This window comes from Anomalospiza imberbis, chromosome 4 (genome assembly GCF_031753505.1).
Source record: "Anomalospiza imberbis isolate Cuckoo-Finch-1a 21T00152 chromosome 4, ASM3175350v1, whole genome shotgun sequence".
NCBI classification, from domain to species: domain Eukaryota; kingdom Metazoa; phylum Chordata; class Aves; order Passeriformes; family Viduidae; genus Anomalospiza; species Anomalospiza imberbis.
This window is the reverse complement of record NC_089684.1, coordinates 18609826-18628234: the sequence shown is the minus strand read 5'-3', so window position 1 is coordinate 18628234 and position 18409 is coordinate 18609826. Positions and strand designations below refer to the sequence as shown.

The following is an 18409-nucleotide window of genomic DNA, read 5'->3' as shown; positions in this document are numbered from 1 at the left end:
CTTCCCTTTTGGTTTTTGCCAGTGAGTACAAGGTCTTTAAGATTTCCACCAGACTTTTTTTAAACTTGCAACTTTTTGCAAGCTTTTTCTATGCTGAGGCATCTGAAGCCTGTGGTGTGTGGAAAGGACACAGGAGGGCAGGCAGGCAGAGTGGGCTGTGGGGGAAAGCATCAAGGAGGGCAGACAGGCATGGCTGAGGGCCAGCAGTGCTCGGGGTTACACTCCCAGGTCTCCCCCTTATGGGAACTGGAGCCTGCAAAGGGCAGTCCAGCAAGTTGAGAGCACCACGTCTGTGTCTGGCAGGTGGCACGCTCAGGCTTGGGGCTGAGATAAATCATAAACGTTCAAGGGATTGCTGCAGCCTTGGACATTGCCATGGAGTGGCTGAGAATAGAGTTGCTGAATACAAGTCCCAGAGTTTTGCTTATAGGTGATCCCCCTGTGGAACAGGGTGGCAGCAACAAGCTGTAGCAATAGGTGTGTACATTCAAAGTTTTGCTTTAACCTAGCTATGGTCTGTCTCCCTTGCCGTGGGGCAGCTGTTTGCATGTTGGGTTCCCATTAACCCAACTCTGGACCCAGAGGGGCCATTTCTACTGTCTGCACCCACCCTGGATAACTGTGGAGTGTTAACCAAGGGCACACCCTTGGCACCAGCAGCATATTGCTCCAACTTCCACTCTGCCACTGGGGCACACACACTGCAAAGGACCACAGCCACCACCTAATGCATCTGTGCCTTGGCTGGCCAGGCTGCTGGATTAATGCTTGCATTTGTCTACATTTCAGCCCTCTGGAGCCATCTCAGAAAGGATGGCAGCACATGGGTTTAGAAAATAGAATAGCTGCAAGCCACTATGTACATCTAATGAGGGAGTGTTAGTGAAATAATTGGAGCTGATGATTAGTAGAAATGTTTGGATTTTCTTTGTTTACAAGTACTTCATTACAGGCTTGACCTGCTTACCTTAATTTAATTTTGTTTCCAGCCACATGGCTACTTGTTTCCTTCCATTCTCCCAAGTGTTTTATTTTTAAGCAGATTCTCCTCTGGACTGTGTTCATGCCAAGTTTTGTCTTATGTTCTTTATCAGTACAACAATATGAAATATTTAAAAAGAAGTTATCACTGTGCCAATATGAAAGATTAAATAGGTTTGTCGGCCTCAGTTCCTGAAGGAGGAAACCTGGTAGGCAGAAAGAAACAGCATCAAATATATGGATGTAGAGCTGGATCAAAACATGGGAAGCTCTGCCTCATGCTCAACAGCTTTCCCCTTTGTCATGCCAAAGGCAGGGGGGAAGGAACAGAGCTGTATTTGAATCTAAATTTGCCATTTGAAACTAAATTGGCCTTGCCCTGCAGAAGAGGGAGCAGCATAGGAAGCCCTTGTGCACAGAAGCACTGCAAATGCATTGTCACCTTGTTGGCACCTCTGTGCTTTTATCCTGGCTCCTGTGTTACCCTCAGTCTTTATTTCTGCCTGGGAAATCAGCTGGCTTTTACCCCACACTCCTCTGGGACCCTGCATAAGTCATTTAAGCCTCCTGATTTTATTTTTTTCCTCCTGTTATACTGAAACGCCTTCCTCCAAAGGTGCTGTCAGTGCGTGTATGGCAGCTTCCCGGCATGTCTGGTAGAGGCCTCTTGGGGGATTGATGGGTAGAAGATGGCTCAGGCAGCTTTGAGCAGGCAAAATAATGGTATGTCTAGACAGCAGAAATACTGAAGCAACATTCCCAGCAACAGTGGTGATGCCAGAGAGCAAAGTGTGCCCAGCCCTGCTGGGTATCAAAAGCCCTTTCTGTGAGTCGCTCGCTCTGGTGCAGACATCTGCCATTCCCAGCAGTTTGTTTTGGCCAGAAAGGAGTCTCTGTGTTGGCTGCCCCACTGAAGGAAGCTCTATATTCCAAACATGGCTCATGCTGATGAGCTTGGTGTGTGCTGGCAACAGTGCAGGTTTCCAGCATGTGAAGGTTAGGAGGGGGTCGCTGTTAGGAAACTATGCAATGGTTTCAGTGCCGTGTAGCTATGGTAATGTTTTGATTCTTGTAAAATAACGTACATGACAGAGGTGGCCTCAGAGAGGACTGATAATGCCTGCAGTGTGATAAGGCGTGTGTTGGGGTCTTTTTCCTATTTTGCTATCCATATGACTCATAGAAAGAGTGTAAAAACTGTATTTAAATTTTCACACACTTCAGTGTATGGCTTTTACTGTCAGTACCCTTTAATCATCCACGTAACTCTTACATTCTTGTTAGTATCTTTGATGTTCTTCTTTGTATACTAACAAACAAAAGCTGAAGTCTACTGATGGCATCACTATATTTTAAAAAGCATTGAACAAGTAAATGCTATAAAGCTGTGATAATTTAAAATTGCTATTGTGCAAGTTGGCTTTGTATGTGCATTACACTAATGTGCATTTATTTTATATAGGTCAGCTGTGTCATTGTTGAAGTGCATCCATGTCAGATTGCTGAGGCATCTCCCAGTACATAGAGTGCCCTGTATATAAAATGTGTATGGAGCATGTAGAGAACCTAAGTATTCAATGTAGACATGCAGATTTAACCCTCATCTTCTGTAAGCCAAGCCAGCCAGTATTCGGAAGAAAGCAGCCTTGCCTTTGGGCACGAAAGGTTTCCTTTTTTGCAACCTGCAGCAGGAGTAGTAAATTCTAAAGGAAAATGTAAGGTGAGTGGGAGCACCCCTCTGAGCTCTGCAAGTAATTAAACTTCTCTGCAGTAACAGGTAGCTGGTACCAGCAGTGTGAAGGGCACATTAGCAGAGCAATGCCATGTCAAAGGAGTTGTCTCCTAAGGAGACAGGGTCTGTTCTTGGTCTGGAAATGCAGTAAACTGGCAGCCTTCTGCATTTGACAATGGCTAAAAGCAGATTGTTAGAAACAGAGGCAGCTCAGAGAGTACCTCTGGTACTTCCCCACTGTGTTCTGTTCAGTAGGGAGGCACACAGCTTTCACCTGGTTTTGAGAGACAAGAGATCCCTTTTTGGCAATTCTAGGCTTGAGCAGGCAGTGCTGCAGTTCTTAGCTAGAAATACCACTTGGGGGGCTGCCGTGCTACCAAGGACTGATGAGAAGCAAAATTATTTATAAATGGGGAGAATGAAAGCTGCTGCATATTCTTTCTGGTTTTATATCCTCCTCTTGTTGTGCGTAGTGATGCCTTTCTTTCTGTCACCCTATCTGCCTATAGAGATGGAGCAGGAGAAAATGAAAGTTGTGTGCTCACTACTCAAAGGCTTAAAATGCAAAGGTTTGGGAGGAAGCATTGCAGCTGACATGGCTTTCTGTAATGAGAAATTGAGGCCAAAGTAAGAGAATAGGAGGTCATGCCCAAATGCTTGTGTGTGGTGGTGCTGCTGAAGCACTCAGTGCAGGAGGATCATGCTGCCACAGGACCTCTGGCTAAGACAGCCAGTCAGTTCCCAGCCAGGCTGTTTCACTCCCATGAGGAATCAGGGTGTATCACATGTCTGGAAGCTGCAGGGATGTTATTTGCTGTGGATCTGGTCTGGGCAGTAATGTGCCAGGGTCACATGCCGCCTGGTTTCAGAGGCCATCTGCCTCCTTGAGTACCAGCCCTTGGGGACGATTACTCCCTGCCTAGCTGAATTGGTTTTTCCTATGAAGAACCCATGGAAAGAGAAGTAAGGAATAGAGATTGGTTTGTTTCAAAGAGATTAGTTTCTATTTTGCATGAAATTTTTCATATATTTGAAAAAAACAAGCTTAATTCCCCCTCCCCTTTTCAAACCACCACCAGATTCTACTGCTTTAGAAGAAGTTTGCATTTTAAAAAATTCAGCACTTTGAAATTTACTTTATATTCAAATATCCCTTCCTTACTCAGGAACTCTTGAGTTTTTGAAAACGAAAGAGAACTCAAGGGTGTTGACAGGTGTATGTCTTCAAAACAGTCCCAACAGTGCAGATTTGGAAGCATTTATGAGTTGTTTTGATAATCCTTCTGCTGAGCTATTTTATAAATTCAGGTTCCAAAATACTTCCCTGACTCTGTCCCAGAAATGAAATTTAGGCACTTAAATCATAAATCATTAGGAGAAAAAATTCGCACTGGTAATATATAAGCCCTTTTGAGAGTATGACTCCATGTCTTTGGCAGCAAGTCCATAGAACCCACATGTCAGACAACAAAGCAGCTTTTGCTAGCAAGAAAATCCCCTCAACTTTGAGAATTAAACTGCCGTGACACCCTACAAGTCATGTGCTCTTTGCAGCAGCCTGTCATCAAAGCTCAACATCTTACTCAGGTCCTACACCAGTAGAACAGCTGCCTACGCAAACCAGAATCTGCTCTGGCACCCCTCCAGAAAGAGTGAAGTGTGACAAATTTCTTCTGTGTCACATCTCATGCAACAAAATCAAGGAAGAGTTTTAAAGTGATACTCAGAAACAAGCAAAAATAATTGGTGTAGCAAAGTTAGATGACCTACCTAATTACACAGTAAACAGGTAATGCCTTTGTACATACACAGGGGAGAGGAGTTAAATACAGATCCTGACTTGGATTCTTCAACAGGAGAGTGTGGTTGCTTGGTTTTTGCAGGAGAAGGGGAAAACTGCAGTCAGGCAACTGCAAACATGTCAGGTTGTAACTCTGAGTGTTCCCTGCACTAAGTCTGTTTCTAGAAATAGTTTAGATGTTCCTTTTGCCTAGTCCTGGATCTCTGCTGTTGCAGGACTGGCAGACAGGAGTACAAACCTGCAGGAGACGTTCTGGAGAGGCAGCCCAGTGCTTGGCTGTGTCCTAAAGAACTGGGGAGACATTTCTACCCTCTGTCTGCAGCCTGTTTAAGGTGAGTTGGAACACCTCACCACATCACAGACTAGAACACTTGCATAGAGTGTAATGATAACTTTCTTTTACCTATGCATCCCTGTCTACTTTCCTATGTGGCACGTGATGGATGCATCTTACTCAGCTTCCTTTTCTAGTAGTCCAGGAGCTTCTTTTACTTTCACATATTCACCTTAGGGGTGAGAAGAAAAAAATTTTAAAAGCATCAATAATCTGGTATTTCTTCTGTATTTGTAATATGTGCTTGGCTTGGGGGCTTCTTCTTTTTCCAAACTTGGTGCTGAGTGGGTGACATACATATATGTAATATAAAGCATATAGTTACTGATTGAGGTATGAGTTGGTTATTGAGCATGGTTATTTACAGTGGATTCTTTTCCCCACAGTACAGACTATTCCCATTAAAGAGTCCCTGAAACAGTTTGCTTCACTGAGCAGTCATGGAACAGCCTTAAAGAGAGTGCTTCAAAATCTTATCTGTTCATTAGTCATATTATTCACTCTTTTTCTGTGTCATGGATTTTGCTGATCAAAACCACCGGTAATACTTTATTTCAGGCAGCTTTGTAGCCTTCACATCCCCTCATCTCCTGTCATGTGCTTGTTCCTGGTGAACAGTATCAGATTTTTAACAATAGAATCATAGACTATTTTGTGTTCTAAAAGACTTTTAAAGATCATCTAGTCCACCCTCCCTGCAATCATTAAGGACATCTTCAAATAGATCCGGTTGCTCAGAGCCCTGTCCAACCTGACCTTGAATGTTTCAAGGGTGGGACACCTACCACCTCTCTAGGCAACCTGTGCTGGTATTCCACTACCCTTATTGTAAAAAATGTTTAGTCTGAATCTTTCTAAAGTATTGAAAGGCCACAATAAGGTCTTCTCAGAGCCTTTTCCTCTCCAGGTGAAGCAAACCCAACTCTCTCAGCTGTTCTTTGCTAGAGGGGTGTTCTAGACCTTTGATCATTTCTGTGGCCTCCTCTAGACTTGCTTGTCACCAGAGCACAGTAGAGGGGCAGAATCACCTCCCTTGACCTGATGGCCACACTTCTTTTGATGCAACCCAGGGCACATTTGGCTTTTTGATCTGCAAGCATGCATTGTTGCCTCATGTCCAGCCTCTCACTCACCACTGATGCCTCCCTTGCTAAGTTCAGCTCCAACCACGCCTTGTCCTTCCTGACCCAATCCCTACACAATCAGGCAGTTTTCCTATATCCTTCCCAGGATGCTCTGCTTCCATTGCCTGTGCATTTCCTTCTTGTCCTTCAGTTGACTAGCAGGTCTCAACTAATCCTTTTGTGTCCCTTGCCATCCTTTCTTGATTTCTTACACCTGGGCATTGCTAACTCTTGCTCTCTGTGCAGCTCCCTGAGGTCAAGGGGACAGACCTGCACAGGGTGACTGCCAGGATGCTGCCTGATCCTGCCCAGCTTCTGCCATGTTCATGGGGTGGAGGGAGTTCAGTTTCTGCTCTCTGCAGCACCAGGGGGACTCCTAAGATGGTTGTAAATAAATTGTTGTGATCACTTGGTTGTAAGTATCATTGTTTAATATTGAGTATATGTTGAATAATCAACTTACAAGTATACAAATAATAATGAATTACTAGTTTACAAATATTGGCTGATTATTAAACACTTAATTATTAGTTAATAAACAGAGAAAGTTCAAGTGCAACATGTGAAATTGAAGATGCTTTTTGATGGTTTTCTCACTGAAAAGTGCCTTCATTCCCAGGGAGAGAAGAACCAGTTAAGTCCTGGGTTCATCTGCAGAGAGTGAGGGCCACTAGGCCAGTGGTGTTGCCCCACAAACTTCTGAGCGGAAGCCACGTATGTGCTGGGATACATCACTCCTGCCCTTGAAAGGAGATGGGGAGAGACCTGCCCAGGTTTCACTTAATCCATGACTAAGAAACCAAGCAGCCTGCTGAGGATGAAGCTGCTGCCTGCTCTGCTCCTGGCTGGGGAGAGCCCTGCCCATCCTTAAGCTAAATTACAGCTTCTGTTCATGAGAGCAGTGGGGGTTTTGAGAAGATCATAAGTCAATCACTGTTCTAAGAATATGAACTGTCACAGTTGTATATTGTCGAAATATGGACTAATGAGTTAATGACTGTTCCAGCTGCCGTGCACACCTTGAATAAGGACTTGTGCCCATGAACACAGGGTGAAAAGGCCAGGCTCAAAGTGGCTCTGAGCAACCTGATCTAGTGGAAGGAAGCAGAGCTGAGCCCAGTGGAGAGCTGGGTGACCCAGCTGAGATGATGCAGCTTCCAGAGGGTTTGTTTGTCATTGTTTTTTGTGTTTTGTGTAGGGGCAGGAAACATTAGCCGTGGGAGCCCCCCCTGCCATCCCGCCTTCGCTCCCGATGGCCATGGGATGTGGTGTGCAGGAACGGTCACCATCTGATCCTTGTCTGGAGAAGCCACATGGACACAACCTATGACAAGACTCCACCGTCTTGTTTTTGATCCTGGTGGTGAACACCTTTTTGTAAGTAAAACACCCTCTGGTTTTGCATACTCTTGGTATTAATATTGTGATTGTTATTGTGCATTTCTTATTCCATTGCTTTGTGCTTTCAGTAAATTGTTATCTCAACCCATAGGCTTTTCTTTTCTCCTGCCCTTACCTATAGGGGTGGAGTAAGAGGAGCGGCTTATTTGGAATTTAATTTCCTGCTGGTATTACATCACCACAGTGAGCAGAAGCCGAAGGACCGGGAGTAACCTCAGTAGCTAGAAAAATAGTGAGTTTCAGATAGAGAAACATTTTGCATTATTTCCAACTCTTCTCTCATTCTGCTGCTCCTTCTGGGCTGTGACAATAAGGACCAGTTTGATTTCTGATATTCAGAGTCAGGGAGCATTTACATAGGAAGGAGCATGAGCCATTTTTTGCAATGAACACATACAGACACACAGGTTCACCGTTTGCTCCCCCAGCAGGCTACTGTGCCACTTGGACCTGGTGGACACGGGGCTTTTCAGCCCCACAACCCTACTCCTATGTAGCTGTTTGTGCTTATTACAGAGCTGTTTTCTAACAGGCCTGCTTTTCTTAGCCATTTTCCTGAAATAAAGGTGGTTTGGGATTTTTCTGCCTTTCTTTAGCACACACAGCTGCAGCATTTAGTGTTTGTATGGGCTATGTAGGCTGCAATCATGCCATGAAGTCCCACTCTAGACCCAGACCCTGAGCATACACTAATCCTCTTACCAAAGTTAATATCCCCTGTACTTCCATGATAAGCAAGAGTGAATAGAAATTCTCAGTCTGCTTTATATCTTGAAGTTCAGGGCAGAAATTAACATCTATGTATAATGAGCTGTACTTATATAATAACAATATTGTTTTTAACTAAAAAAATGTTCGTGCCATTTTCCTCCTATAATGGTATCTCCATTTAGCTCTGCTTTTAACTTCCCATGGAGGCAGACATCCTTTGATGCTAATTCATGAATGCTCATGAGTGAATTCCCGTCACTCCTAATCCCTCAGCCTCTCATTCTTTATAAAATGTCTTAATGCCTTCAACAAGGCCCATTAGCACTGGAAACATGGGTTTCCTTGGCCCCCAGCTGAATTAAAAGGAAGCAAAAGTGAGGGCCTGTTTATAGGATAATCTTGTCTGCCATCTAATCCTCTTTCATTTGGGTTTATTTCCTATTGGTTTTTTCTTACCTCTTAAATAATTGCATTCTGGCACCAGCCATTCAGAGCACATTTCTCTGACTTGGCCTGACACCTGTAATGCCACCCCCTGGCACAGTTCAGGCTTTCTAATCAGTACCCATCACTGCTGCTGGTCCTCATGCAGGCAGGTAGAAGCAGCACCTCATTGTCATGGGAGAGAAAGCTGCCCATCTGCCAAGCTGGATTACTTCCAACACAAATGCAGCCTTTCTTCCCATTTCGTCCTGTACTTTCTCTTTGGTCTAGGCTTGTACAAGGGATTTTTAATTGCTAAGTGTTCAACGTTAAGTGCAGTTTTTAAGCAGCTCTTGTGTTCCAAGTAGGAATAAAATGATACAGTGTTAACTTTTTTCAGTTGAACAAGGGAAAATTCAGCTATGATGCCAACTTAGATGTCACCAGTTAGAAACAAGTGGTTTTAAATGAACCTTGAAAGTCAGAGCTGGCATGTAAAAATCAGCCTTTCCTTCCAGATATAAAGCAAACACAACTAAGCCAGACTATCAGACTTTGTGTACTAAGTATGTAGTTCTTATTCTGTAAGACATCATTACGTTCAGTCAAGACAGGAATTTGTAAGTGCTTACAGTTGCAGTTGTGGACCCTCTTAAATGTCTAGTCTGGTGCTGATTAATCAGCACTGATTGCTCTTATTTTTAAGGAAAAAAAAACCCAACAACCTCTCTCATCTGCTGAGAGTTGTGGTAACTCATTGATTTCAAGGGCAGAATGGACAACTGACTTGCTTATCCTATTCCATTAATCAAGGACCATTGTATTTTTCTAATTTCCTGTTCTTCTCATGGTTTTGTTGAGTAGTTAATTATCCGTAGTTTAAAAAAAACAACCAAAAGCAACAAACCAAACTAACCCACAATTACAAACAAACAAAACATAAATAGATATTTATATAATAAGTATTATAATATTATATAATATATATTACCTGCCTTTGGCATCAAGGTGTTTTTTCCTATTACACCTTTTTTTCCTCTTGGTGAACATTCACATGAGCCTATTCCCATTCTGTGTCAGGAGAATGTACAGCAGCCATTGTACCATGACAGTCATTATTCCATCTCGATAATGTAATTTTGATTGCATTTGTCCTTTGTTAGAAAACCTTTGTTTTAGCACAGGATGGTCAGATATAGGTTCTCTGTGCTGCAAAACAGAATTTTGTGTCTCCACAGTGGATTATCCAGCACTAGAGTCACACTTGCTGAGGTAGCAGTCTCCCTTTATGCTCTTCATCAAAAACCTTGGCTTCTAAAGCTTATGGAAGAAGTCTTGGTCCTTAGGCTGTGTCTCTAGGCAGAGGAAATCAAACTGGATTTTTAATCCATGCAACAAATTATCACAAAGTCTGAAGGTTACCAGGGTTGCTGATGCAGCAGTAATGCTCAGTTTTGATGTGTTTGAATGAGATGCAGAGAGCTTTGGGCTTGAAATTCTTCCTAAATGTCAATGGGTTTGTGTACTGAATTTTCTGATGGTCATTTGGAATGTAACAACTTATTACAAATGAATATCCACACATCATATAAGTATTTCAGTGAGGGAATTAGCAATTGCTGCTGTTGGAGTGTTTAAACATCTGATAAATCAAATGGGTTTCTAACTTCAAAACAGCACTTTTCTAGACTGACACTCATTAGCAAATATACACTGCCAATGGTTAGCACTTAATCACTATCAGTTGTTAACACTACTTATTCAAACAATTAATCTTTAACAGTCTTATTCTAAATTAGCCATGAGTGTGAATGAGGCTGATGCTGTGTAGCTATCACTGATGCAGTTCTTGGTGTTTCCATGGCTGAGGTCCTTAAAATCAGATTCAAGAGGTCTTCCAGAAGGAAAGCTGGAAGAGAAGTTCATGATGTTCTTCTTCCATATTTTGCTTTATTACCCCTTCATTTTTATACTTCTCAGCTCTCCCCAGAAAGTGAAGGGATGGGAAACTCACCTCCCAGCATTATTTATCCTATTTTTAGGATCCAAGTCTCCCTCTTTTCCCACTGCAGTTCCATGCAATTTAGACACTTCTGCTCAGCTGTATTACAAAGTCTCACCATGCTGATAGCTGTTGCTAGTGGTTTTACTGTGACAGGAAACACTTGTGCAGTGTGTAGGTCAAGCCAGTTTAGTGTGTATATGTTTGGGTTGAAGGCAAACAAATATTGATTATATTTTTCTTTGAATAATTGTAATTTACACTTCAAACAGGCCCTGTCTTTCCTACAAGCTCTTTTGTTGGAATTTGGATGGTCATGTTTTAGTTATTTAATATATGAGTCCACACTGGAATAGAAACTTCTCCCTCAATAACTAAGGTGAGAGAAGTTAACATCCCCAGAAGTTGGGAAAATTTATCCCATTTGTGTTAAAGCATAGATTAGGGCAAGATGTGTCTTGCACTATACTCCTTTGAAAGTCTAGAGATCCTGTTGATGTGGTGGTTTCATGTGAATACAGCTCAGCAAGAGTGGGATTCTGCACTAATTTTTCCCAAGCTCATGCTGCCTGAAGGCTGAAATGAAGCTGTCACTGAAGGAGCCCACCAGGTGAGGTGACTGTATATCCTCTCTCCTGAAGTATGACATGATTTAAAATCAAAGCTGATACTTTTGAAGGGCCCAGGATTTTGCTGACTCTGTGTCAGGCTGCAAACAGCTAACATTTTCACCTTTGTCACAGTAGATTTAATGTATCTGGGAAAACAGGCAATCTGATAATGTAATGCTACTATTGACTTAAAGGAAGGTGCAGGAGGCGTGCTCTCCTCACAGAGATCTCCTGGGAAACTCAATATTTGACTACAAAAGCTGTGAGTTCTTTTATCCAGGCACACTTGATTTTAGAGGTGATATGCAGAGCACCAGCTTTGCTGTACATCTTGCCCTCAGTGAGTTTTACACATCTGTGTTCCATGCTTTGCTTGGCCAAATGAGACTGTTCCCTGCCTGAAGTAAGGCATTAGTAGCTGAGGACTAAATTGCCCAAATGCCAAATTTCTCTCCTGTCCACCAAGTGTGCCCTTTGCAGCACTATAAAATGGCACATGCTCCTGTTGGGCCAACAGCTCTATGGCTTTCTGCAGCTTCCTTGGTGTTACAGCCACTAAGGTACCAAGTGCTTGACAACCTCTCTTGCCTCTGTAGCTCAGATTTCAGCTGAAAGATTCAACAATAATGGCCTGACATGAAACTAAATGACAAAAAGTATTAGTATAAAACTGAAGTGATCTGAGCCTGCATGCACCCTCTGGGTATTTTTCTTAATGGAATACAATGCTGTTGTTCCCAGTCATGAAGCAATAACATGTGGCAAGTGCTCTGTCAGTGTGGAAGGCCTTTGTAAGTGTTTCCCTGAGAGCTGTTATCTGAGGAAAAATTCTGAGCCAGCATGAATAAATAATGTGCTGATAAGTTTGTCTAGCAATATGCACTCTACAGTGAAGAAACTGTATGTGATCAGCCGGAAACCAGTGGCCTATCAAGATTGTGTTGATGCCCACAGCAGAGTCATAATTGTTTTTTCCACTGCACTACTGTAAGTACACAATGCTAAAACCACCAATAGTAAATGAGAATGAAATATGGCGTAGACAGCACGAAAGTGTCAGATAAGTTCTCTTTCTGATGCTAAAACCATCTGTATTGTAGTGCTGCTCCAGTGAAGAGCACCAGTGGAGAGACGAGTCCAGATAGAAGGGAGTAAGCTGTCCTGACACTAATGGCAGGCAGTGCAGAGCTGTGACCTTTAACACATCCTCTGGGTGTCAAAGTTGAATTTCTTTCCTAAAGTATGCTAGTGAACTTTTTAAATAACCTTCCTTCCCTTGTGGCATGCGGGCATTTTTAGGGAAAGTTCTGACAGCCCTGATGCTAGGATGTCTACTAGCCAAAGGGAAATACAGAAAGAAAAAGGTGTTGTGGAGTTTTTAAGAAATGTTATTAGTCATGTACATTAGCTAGTGACAGCCTAGTTCTCTGACTGAGGGCACTCTGGCAGACAAGGGCTATTACTACCTTTGCCACTGACTAGTGGTGGGGGGTGAGCAAGCTGGGTCCCCTCTCTGTGTTCTTGGTTCTTGAGCTTTATATCCATCAAGTCAATTCAGAACTCTTCAGTGCTGACTCCCAGGAGGTAGAAGTCACTGTTGTGTTTATGTGTTGTATAATGAGAGGCTGCAGTTGCTTGGACTTTTAGGCTTATAGCAAAGCTATTAGTAAAAGCCAAGTTCATGAGACTGCTGTGGACTTCAGCTTTGTCACTATCATTTCTGAAATAGCAGTCAGGGGATCCCATTGACTGTTTCTTCCAAATTACTTGCTAATGCAATGCAGTAGTTGAGCACATTTCCAATTAAATGCAGCTTCTTTATAAAACAATGTTTAAGTTGCTGGCCTAAATTACTCCTTAATTAGGTCATTTTTTCCTAATTGATTAAAAATAGGATTTCAAATTAAAACAGAGAAATTGAGTAACATCACACAAATTATATTATTCAAATCTGAAAGGAAAAAAAATCATGAAAAAGAAAAGACCCATTATATTGAATTGCAGATCAGCTGTAGATAGGACTTTTGGGATTGTTCTCTAGAAAATCTATTATTTTCCTTCTTTGAAATAAGGACAAGGATGCAATCAAATAAAAAAGTTTAAAGCCCAGAAGAAAAAAAGCCATTACAGGACAGCTGATCAAAAATGATATTATTATTATATATCTTTTGTTGTATGATAGTACCTAGAGACCTAGATTAAGGCCACAGAGAATTTGCAATTAAAGCCAGCAAGACAGAGGATGAGGTAAAAAAACAGAGATCAAGAGTTTAGCTTCCAAAACCTGTGAGGAAATTTGTAGGTAGCTCAAGAAATAGGGCCAAGAGGTCCATTGGCCTCTTGTGTCTCTGAAAGGCCACAGCTTCATGCTGCTGTGTGCTCCAGCACAGGAATCTGGTGATTGAAAGACTCCAAAATACACACCCTCAACTATCCTCTGTACTTTAAAATAAAACACTGTGGCCCAATCTCAAGTCACTTTGGTTCTTGTCAGTGTCATAAACAACCGAAGCTACAAAGAAAACTCAAATGTCTGATGAGGCTATTCAGAGACAGTTTGCAGTGTGGTGATTCAGGGGTTTTTTGGTGAAAGAAAAAAAAAAACATAGGCTGGCTGGCTGGGATTGATAAAATTCAATGCACCTATGCTGATTTCTGTAACACTATACAATTCAGGTAAAGCAGTGTAAAAGTGAATTGACTTTGGTGAAGCGCTGTCAAATAGTTGATTATCTCTCTTTGCTACTGCCACCTTGATTTATTTAAGATGAGAAATTAGTCCCTGATTTAAGCTCAGTTCTAGCAGTTTAGCTGATGTTTCACAGCATCATTGCCTTAGCAGAGCAGAATTGCAGACTGTATGCTCCAGATTTTCTTCTCTTCCAAAAAGCGCTCTCCTGGCTCTGTCTTCAGTCACTATCCAGCAGAACTTATGTAGGCTGGTTGCTTTCACAGCCAGATTAACACTTCATCTCTGCTGTACTTACAATTTGGCTTAAACCTTAGTCTTGTGTATCCATCTGTCCCTGTCCCCTTAAACTTACTATCTTCTTCTCTTACTATCTTCTGGCTTTTCATTTTTTTCAACCTCCATGGTGTACAGAACCACTTTAGGCAATTTTCTGCCATCATTTTTAGCTGGTCATGCTATCCCCATGAACACAAAGTAATGCTCCAAGAGCAGTAGTGTGAAATATGTGCTGCAGAAGGATGTGGGCTCAGCTTGACTAAACACATCCAAATACCTCATCTGCCAAGGCAACAGCTTTTTAGGGTCAAACCAGAGCTCCCTTTCACACAAGTAAGCAAAACCAAGGCAAAGAGAGTAAGTGTACAAGCAATACCCTTGCAGCCTCTAGTGATCCACATCGTGGAGGTCTCCTGAGTTAGCTGCAACATCTTCCTTTCATAGGCTTGAGCTGTTGTCCTGTATGAGTTTGTACAATTACACTCTGCACCCATGTGAATTGATGGTGTACTGGGGAACATGCTGAATTTTTTCAAGAGCATGTGGCAGGTAGTTCTTGGGTTCAAATATGCAGCATATGTAAAAATATTGGTCTGTTTTTTTTTTTCTAATCTGAATACTGAACAAGAAATGTAGTAGCCTCTGGTTCTTGTATTCTGAGAAACACCAAATAGTAACCATTTTATTCTTCTACTCTGCCAGCTGAGATCTTTTTTACTCATAAACCTCCATCCCTTTTTTTCCTCATGACCTCTCAGTCATCTCTTTACTATTGTACCAAAGCCTAGTCTATCATCACTCCTGGACAGTAAGCTGTCCCATTCCTTTGATTAGTTTTATAATCCATCTTCAGATTCTTTCCTATTATTCTTTGATCCTTGCTGAGACCAGGACCAGAACTGCAGCTGGTGTTTAGAGTGCAGGCACATATTAGAGTTATGCAACAGCATTGTTATGCAACAATGTTGTCTCCTGTTCTGTTCTTTTTGCCTTTCCTCTTAATTATTGACTTCTTAGTCCAACACTAATGTGTTTCTTTCTTAAGTAATTTAGAGCATACGACTGAGCATGCATGGCTACTACTTTTTTTCTTCATGCTTTAGTTTGCATTTATTGAACCTAACCCTCATCTCTGACTTTTATCTGCCAGTTTCTGATACATTTTTCTGCAAGTACTTGAGTTATTTTTTTGTTTAAAAACTTTGAAAAATTTAGGAACACAAGCAGAGTTGTTGTACACAGCCTCTTACCAATAAGCTGAACCAGTTCACCCTAAATAACTCTGAAGGAAATCTAGCACTAAACTCTCTCTATTCATTCCCACTTCTTTTGTCCATTACTTTAATCAGTGATCTATGAGAAGACCTTTTGTTTACTACAGCCAAACATGGATCAGAAAGAAACTATGAATGTCCTTGAGCTGTTTAAATTGTTCCATAGTCTTTAAAAAATGTTAATATGTTAGAAAACTTTGATTACTGTGAGTCTGTCATTTTAGATATTCTTGTGACTTGAACTCTGGGCACTCTCAACTCAAATGCCTGTGTAGAAAGCTGACAGTTTCCCATGCAGAAATTTGCTAAGAATATAGTTCAGAGAATGTGGGTATCTGGGAAGCAGAAAAACACATCTCTCAGGCTGCAGTTTTGAACAGGAACTTCCACCTGCTGAACATTTTTTGCCAACTTTAAGTATTTACAGTGCTATCTTGTATGTGTTTGCTTGAGCTGTTAGGATAATGCACTTTTCATAGCCATGTGTCTTCATAGCTCATAGCAGCAGCAGCTTCTCCATGTATCTGTTGCTGTCCAGAGTGGTGCTTCACTGCCACCTTTTATTTACAGCCCCCATCTTATCACAAACATGTATCACTGCCTTCTCTAGCACATATGAGCTTTCTGTTTTGGTAGGCAGCTGCCATGCACTACAGCTTCGACCATTTCCCCAGCAAGATCTTTCTGCTATCTGGCCCCACCTGGCTAATCCCACAATAGACTGGAAAAATCTGAGCACACTTGTTGGAATGGATCTTGTCTGCCTTTTTTCAGAGGTAAAATTAATTCCACAGAACATGTTGAATGGCCAAAAGATCATGGGATAGTGTTCAAATTAGTTTGTCTGTCATGACTTACTTTTTCAAGCCAGTCCAAAAAAGTAATATTTATATATTTCTTTTAATCACTAAGGATTTCATGTGCTTTCCAGAAAGATATATCTATTCCAGCCACCACTGAAATGCAACCTGTGCTTAACATCAATATTAGTTTACAGTATGAGGAAGAAAAAAAAAACAGTCTTACCTAAATTACAGCAATTTTCATTCAAAATTATGCTTTTTAGGAATGAAAAAACCATAAAAATCTGCATGATTTTGGTGCATAAAATTGGGCCAATTATATGACATTTAAGCAGAATAGTAACATTTCTCATCCCAAGAGCTATAAATACTTTTTGAACGTTTCATGTGGCATATTTAATTCATCCTCCCATCCTGAAATTTCTGTTGTCTGAAATATACTGTAGTTGTTGTAGGTAAGTTATACAGTGTAAGGTTGTAGTAAGTTCTACAGTTACTTTTAAGGAAACTTTGCTGGTTTATTGCATCAGAAGCTTGGGCTGCAGGTAAATGTGAATTTGGCAGTACAGTTTAGGCTTTGTCACATTCTGTGTGCTGAATGTGGTACTTGTGTGATCCACCTCTGTACCCTTTAAAGAAACAGCTGAGCTTCAGTAGTAGGTGAAGTACTCCTAACTGTAGGTCTTTATTTTTTTTTTTTTGTGTGGGTGAGAAATATAATTATTAGTCATTGTTAGTCATTTATGTACACTTATGCTCAAAGTAAACTCAACACATATAATTGTTGATGCCAGTGGGAAATACTGTCGTGAGCTCATTTATGACAGTAACTCTGAGGGTACTAGCTTACATGATATTCTCATCTCTACTTTAACAACCTGATGGGATGGCCTACTGAATAACATATGTTTGCTTTTATTTAGCTCTGGCTATCCCTCCAAATCTTTTCCTGCCTGCTTGATAATTGGATTTAAATGGTTTTTAATTACATTGTCTGAGGCTTTGGTAATATCAGCCTCTAAGTATTTGAATTATATTTTTGGGTGCCCACTTATGATTCCATGAGGTGAGCAGGGCTGAAGGGCAAACTCTAGAAAGCTGCATCACTGCAGTCTCAGAGTCATTAATTTTGTGCAATGATAACTTTGTACTCAGAGAGCAATATTCATTATAAGCAGGAGGGGAAGCATGCGAGTCCTTAATTAACAGTAGGATATCATCAGCATAAAGTAATAGTTTAATGTTCTACAGAATCAGTGTTATGGCCTTTTAGACTGTTGGGTTTTCCATTTTAGACAATGCCAACGTAAGACTGTAATTGACTGGATGCCATTACCTGGCTCTCATTATTACTCTCCAGGCACTACCCACAGCACCCCATTTCCTGTAAGTGACCCACAGCTTCTGTTTAATGACCCAGATAAATGTCCTGGTTTCCAAGAGACCTCCATTTCCATGGCGCACGTGAACAGCAACTGACTTTTTCCCAAAATCCAACCCAATCTGCTGTCTTGCCTCTTTACTAGCTCACAGAGGGGGCAGATTTCTGCACCAATGGACAGATCTGCAAAATGAACAGGTGGTTTATTTTATTTGTAGGACATGCTGCATCAAAGGAGAGCCACCTTCTCTTCCCTGCCTGAGTGAGAAGCTGAATTTCTGTCACCTTGCCAGCATCACCCTGAAAACAGCTAAAAGAGTAACTTTCAGGGACCAGCAACTGCTCAAGGAGTTAGTTCCAGCACCAATGTACTTGTACCAACCAGCAAGCTCTACAGCCTAAGTGAGGCCCCAGGTCTGAGACATTGCCTTTAAGAGCAGCATGAGGCGGCACTGGGCAGGCCCAGCCTGTTACAGCACGGGTAGGCTGTGACATCTGTGGGGATGAAGAAGCCCTGTGGATTTTTTTGCCGCCATGCAATTAATCTCATGTCTATATTCATAGTCTCTTGCATCCTTTTGCTTTGATTTTTTTTCCACAGACCAGAACTGAGGCATCTAGAAATCTTCATATGGCTGACACTGCATGAAGAAGTGCCCGTTCCACCAGCACAGGTTTGTGAAGACAGAAAATAAGTAATAAATTTTCACTATTAAAAAAAAAAAAGTAATTAATACCTTACACAAGAGGGACAGTTTGAACCTGGTATTATTTCTCAGAGGAGACTGACCACTCTCTTTCTGTGTCCAGGGCTGTGCAGCAGTGAGGCTCAGTGGAATTTCTCTCTAGAAGCAGACTACATT

General features: G+C 41.6%; 1 protein-coding gene across 1 annotated transcript in view; it reads left to right on the top strand.

Moving 5' to 3' along the window:
• Positions 1–17959, top strand: part of CENPC (centromere protein C) — a 206596-nt gene extending 188637 nt beyond the window's left edge. Inside the window, exon 20 of the mRNA XM_068187347.1 lies at positions 17765–17959. The gene's annotated coding sequence lies outside the window, so the exon portion shown is untranslated. The remainder of the gene's footprint in view (positions 1–17764) is intronic.
• Positions 17960–18409: the final 450 nt, after the last annotated feature.